This window comes from Symphalangus syndactylus, chromosome 12 (assembly GCF_028878055.3).
Source record: "Symphalangus syndactylus isolate Jambi chromosome 12, NHGRI_mSymSyn1-v2.1_pri, whole genome shotgun sequence".
NCBI classification, from domain to species: Eukaryota; Metazoa; Chordata; class Mammalia; order Primates; family Hylobatidae; genus Symphalangus; species Symphalangus syndactylus.
In genome coordinates, this window is record NC_072441.2 from 61,304,718 (window position 1) to 61,310,111 (window position 5,394).

General features: G+C 43.3%; 1 long non-coding RNA gene across 1 annotated transcript; it reads left to right on the top strand.

The window, feature by feature from the left end:
- The first annotated feature begins 600 nt into the window (after positions 1-600).
- LOC134733766 (uncharacterized) lies at positions 601-4,223 on the top strand. Its single transcript, XR_010117367.1, has 3 exons — positions 601-793; positions 2,279-2,354; positions 3,134-4,223. It is a non-coding gene; the product is annotated as an uncharacterized lncRNA (long non-coding RNA).
- The last annotated feature ends 1,171 nt before the right edge of the window (positions 4,224-5,394 follow it).

Consider the following 5,394-nt stretch of genomic DNA (forward strand, 5'->3'; position numbering starts at 1 on the left):
TGCCTATTTCATCATTCTCCTGGCCTCCTACTCTTATTTTTTTTATTTTATTTTATTTTTTTTAAATTATACTTTAGGGTACATGTGCACAATGTGCAGGTTTGTTACATATGTATCCATGTGCCATGTTGATTTCCTGCACCCATCAACTCGTCATTTAGCATTAGGTGTATCTCCTAATGCTGTCCCTCCCCCCTCCCCCCACCCCACAACAGTCCCCGGAGTGTGATGTTCCCCTTCCTGTGTCCATGAGTTCTCATTGTTCAATTCCCACCTATGAGTGAGAACATGTGGTGTTTGGTTTTTTGCCCTTGCGATAGTTTACTGAGAATGATGTTTTCCAGTTTCATCCATGTCCCTACAAAGGACACGAACTCATCATTTTTTATGGCTGCATAGTATTCCATGGTGTATATGTGCCACATTTTCTTAATCCAGTCTATTGTTGTTGGACATTTGGGTTGGTTCCAACTCTTTGCTATTGTGAATAGTGCCGCAATAAACATACGTGTGCATGTGTTGTGCATGTGTCTTTATAGCAGCATGATTTATAGTCCTTTGGGTATATACCCAGTAATGGGATGGCTGGCTCATCCTGGCCTCCTACTCTTATTAGAGTCTGAAAAATCATCCTTGGCTCTGTCCACTTCTGTCCTTCCCACACTTGGACAATCACCAAATTTTGACCTCTTCAAGCTGTCATCTACCATCTGTTCCTTCCCACAGCTAATAGCTTAGCCTCTGTCATCTCATTTTGTCATTATAACTCATCTTTCCTTCGTACACAAGGTAAGTCCTACTGAGTTATAGACCATGTAACGTCTTTTAAGAGTGGATTTTAAGTCAAATAGGCCTTAAATCCTGATTTTACTATTACTGCATAACCTTTGGAAGTTGACATCCTCTCTGAGTGTTAGGGGTTTTTTTTAAGTTAAAAAATGAGAAATGATTACTTATTTGGTAAATGTGTATAGAGTATTTATTATGGATCAAGTACTGGTTTGAATTAAAAAGACAGATAAAGATCCTTTCATAGCTTTTACAGTCCAGCAGGTGTAGGTGTCTGGCACACAATAGGTAATCAAGAGTTATCCTGGGCTGAGTGAGGTGGCTCATGACTGTAATCCCAGCAGTTTGGGAGGCTGAGGCAGGAGGATGGCTTGAGGCTAGGAGTTCAAAACCAGCCTGGGCAACATAGCGAGACCTGTCTCTACAAAGAAAAAAAACATTGTCTGGCCATGCTGGCAGGCGCCTGTACTCCTAGGTACTCAGGAGGCTGAGGCAGGAGGATCGCTTGAGCCTGGGAGTTTGAGGCTGCAGTGAGCTGTGATCACGTCACTGCACTCCCTGCGCAACAGAGTGAGACCCTGCCTTAAAAAAAAATTAATTTCAAAATTTAAAATTTTTTTTATATTTTAAAATGGAGTCTGGTTCTGTCACCCAGGCTGGAGTGCAGTGGTGTGATCTCGGCTCACTGCAACCTCCACTTCCCAGGTTCAAGCGATTCTCCTGCCTCAGCCTCATGAGCAGCTGGGATTACAGTCACGCACCACCATGCCCAGCTAATTTTTGTATTTTTAGTAGAGACAGGGTTTCACTATGTTGGCCAGGCTGGTCTCGAACTCCTGACCTTAAGTGATCTGCCCGCCTTGGCCTCCCAAAGTGGTGGGATTGCAGGCGTGAGCCATCGCGCCTGACTAAAAATTTTTTAAGTTATTCTGGATGCCAGCTTGAGCCTGATGCTTAACAGGATGGAATATTTGGAGGTCTTGAGAAGAGGGTGATTGTATATTCCATGTAAGAGGAATGTAAATAGTTTGTGTCTGGAAGGAAGATTGTTAACAGATTAAGATGCACGAATTCCTTCTCACCTATTGAGAGAAACGGGGTCTATTTCTTTTCCTTTTGAATCTGTGTGGGTTTTGTGATTTCACCAATGAATAGAATACCTCTGCCAGTTTCTGGGCCTAGGACTTAAGAAACTGGCAGCTTCTACTTCCTATTTTTTAACGCATCCACTCTTGGAACCCAAATGACAATCTGTGAAGAAGACTAAGGGGCCCCACAGAGAGGCCCACATGGAGAAAACTCAATCCCCCCTCACCCCCTATCCCAGGCTGTCAGCCAGCACCACCTTGTCTTGCCAGCCATGTGAGTGAGCCATGTTGGAAGTGAATCCTCCAGGCCTGGTGAGCCATTTAAACTGACTGAAGACAGCAGCTCTGTCAATGTGCACAGAGAGTGGGAAGTGCCTGAAAATTTACGTTTTCCTTGGTAGTGCTTTGCTAATGACTGACCGGTGTGGATGTGTAAAAGTCCAGTTCCGTGATCTCAGACTTCTGGCCTCCAGAACTGTAAGAAAATAATTTTTTGTTGTTTAAGCCATGTAGGCTGTGGCATTTTGTTACGGCCACCCAAGCTGACTGATAACACTGAATTATGTACATAACTGAATAACCACCTATGGAGCAATAAGAGCATATTTGGAGCATCTTCTCTACCAAGCAAGAAACAAAAACGTTCTCACCTTATCAATATTCTACAAGTTAACCTCTAACTTCTCAGGGTTGTTAACTGTTTGGACTCTCTTGTTTGTAGGGAGTGACTCAGAGAAGTTACAATCCCCAAGAGAGCCATATGCCTGTGAGACAGGCTTGATTCTCTGGCATGTTACTAAAATGTCAGCCATGTGCAGTGGCTCATGCCTGTAATCCCAGCTCTTTGGGAAGCTGAGGCGGGAGGATCGCTTGAGGCCAGGATTTTGAGACTAGCCTGGGCATGACCCTTGTTTCCAAAATTAAAAATAAATTTTTTTTAGAAAATGTTAAATACTGTGAAATAATCTATTTCCAAGTGTTAGATATTTTTTCTGCACAGTAGTGAAATTATTGCTGGCTGTCTTGGTGTAAGAATGGCCATTGAGCTGCCTCACATCCTGATGGGAAAGTGCAGGGCCAGAAGTTGAATCACACTATGAGTGTGTTTTATGGGCCAGCTCTGAACCTATGAGGGTAGCAAAGAAGAAATAAGATTTGAAATGCATGATTCCAAAAGAGTCTGGAAAATTCTTCCAGTTGTCAGACATGCAAAGTTGTAATTTCATATCCATAATTCTTTATGCTTTATCTTATAGCAAGCCCTGACATTGTATAAGCTTCAGGCCCCACAAAACCTGGATCTGCCCTGCCAAGATCAGCATCTAGAGGAAAACTACTTCCACAATAGCACAACCAATCTGATCATCCCTGCATCAGTCAACATTCTCCAGAGAAACAGAGCCAACAGGATATGTGTATATATGTTAAGAAAGACTTATTTTAAGGAGTTGGCTCATGCAATTATGGAGGTGCAAGTCCAAAATCTGTAGGGCAGGCAGATGGGCAGACTGGAGACCCAGAGAAGAGTTGCAGTTCAAGTCCAAAGTCGGTTGGAAGAATTCCCTCTTGCTGGGTGGTGGTGAGACTGGGGAAGCAGGAGTAGATGGAAAGGGGAGGTGTCAGGCTTTGCTCTACCAAGGACTTCAACTGATTGGATGAGGCCCATTAACATTATGGAGGGAAACCTGCTTTGCTCAAAGTTTACTGATTTAAATATTAATCTCATCCACAAAAAAATAACCTTCACAGAAACATTTAGAATATTTGACCAAATATCTAAGTCCCATGGCTCAGACAACTTAACACATAAAATTATCCATCACAATTCCTTTCTCCCAATATAGGTCGTCAGGGCCTTGGGCAGGCGGTAACCTCAGTCCTGGAGTCTACAGCAATACTCTCACACTTACCAGATGTAGTTTTGTGGGTCCAGGTCCCACTTCTCAAGACAGAATCTGATGGGCTAATTTCAACCAAGTCTCCTTTCGTAGTTCAGTCACATGTAAGGGTTAGAGAAAGGGTTGGGCTCACAAGGGACTTAGGGCTGCCTCTCTGGACTTGGGAGAGCAGGACTTCTCGGAGATAAATGGTTAGAGAGTAATATAATTTGGATATTTTTCCCCTATAAATCTCATGTTGAAATTTGATATTCAATGTTGAGGGCAGGTCTGAGACCTCCCTCCCTGCTTTTGCTCCCCCTCTCGCCATATGGCACAACTGCTCCCTTCACCTTCTGCTATGAATGGAAGCTTCCTGAGGCCTTCACCAAAAGCAGAGGCTGGTACCATGCTTCACGCATAGCCCGCAGAATCATGAGCCAAATAAACTACTTTTCTTTATAAATCATCCAGTTTCAGGTATTCGTTTATAGCAACACAAAATGGACTAATACAGAGAGGAAATATGTTGAGCACATTGAAGGCCCCAAAATATTGAGCTTTCTTTTTTAACCTATATAGTACTTTTCTTGCATCTCAGTTTTTTTTATCTATAGAATGAGGATTAATAAGACCTACCAACTTCAGGGGGTCATTCTGGTGAGATAAATGAAAAAATTTGTAAAGAAGTGTATAAATTTAACATTTTTTTTAAAACTAAAATGATCTCTAACACTAAATTGATAATCTGATCACAAAGAGGGGGTAGATGAAATGAAGAGAAAAGGTTTCTGACATTTGTATACTTAGAAATGTATCCAGGCTGGGCATGGTGGCCCATACCTGTAATCCCAGCACTTTGAGAGGCCAACGCAGGAGGGTCACTTGAGGCCAGGAGTTTGAAACCAGCCTGGCCACATGACGAGACCCCATCTCTACAAAACATTTAAAAATTCACCAGTGTGGTCGTCCATGCCTATGGTCCCAGCTACATGGGAGGCTGAGGTGAGAGAATCAATCACTTGAGCTCAGGATTTCAAGGCTGCAGTGAACTATGATCACACCACTGCACTCCAGCCTGGATAACTTGTGTCAGAAAAAAATAAAAATGAGAGAGAGGGAGGAAAAGAGACAGAGAAAAAGAAGGGAGGGAAGAAGGAAGGAAGAAAGGAAGGGAAAGGAGGGAGGGAAGAAGGAAGAAAAAGGAGGGGAAGGGAAGAAGGAAGAAAGGGAGGGAGGGGAGAAGAAATATGTATTCAGTCAGGGTTCTTAATTGCAAACAATGGAATTCACTCAGGCTGGTTTAAGAGTTTCACTCTTGTTGCCCAGGCTGGAGTGCAATGGTGAAATCTTGGCTCACTGAAGCCTCTGCCTCCCAGGTTCAAGCAGTTCTTCTCCCTCAGCCTCCCAATAGCTGGGATTACAGGCGCTTGCCACCACACCCAGCTAATTGTTGTATTTTTAGTAGAGATGGGGTTTAGCCATGTTGACCAGGCTGTTCTCGAACTCCTGACCTCAGGTGATCCACCCGCCTCAGCCTTCCAAAGTGCTGGGATTACAGGCATGAGCCACCGTGCCCAGCCGAAAAGTAATTTATTATTGAACTCTCACCCAATCTCTTAGACAACTAAAGAACCCTA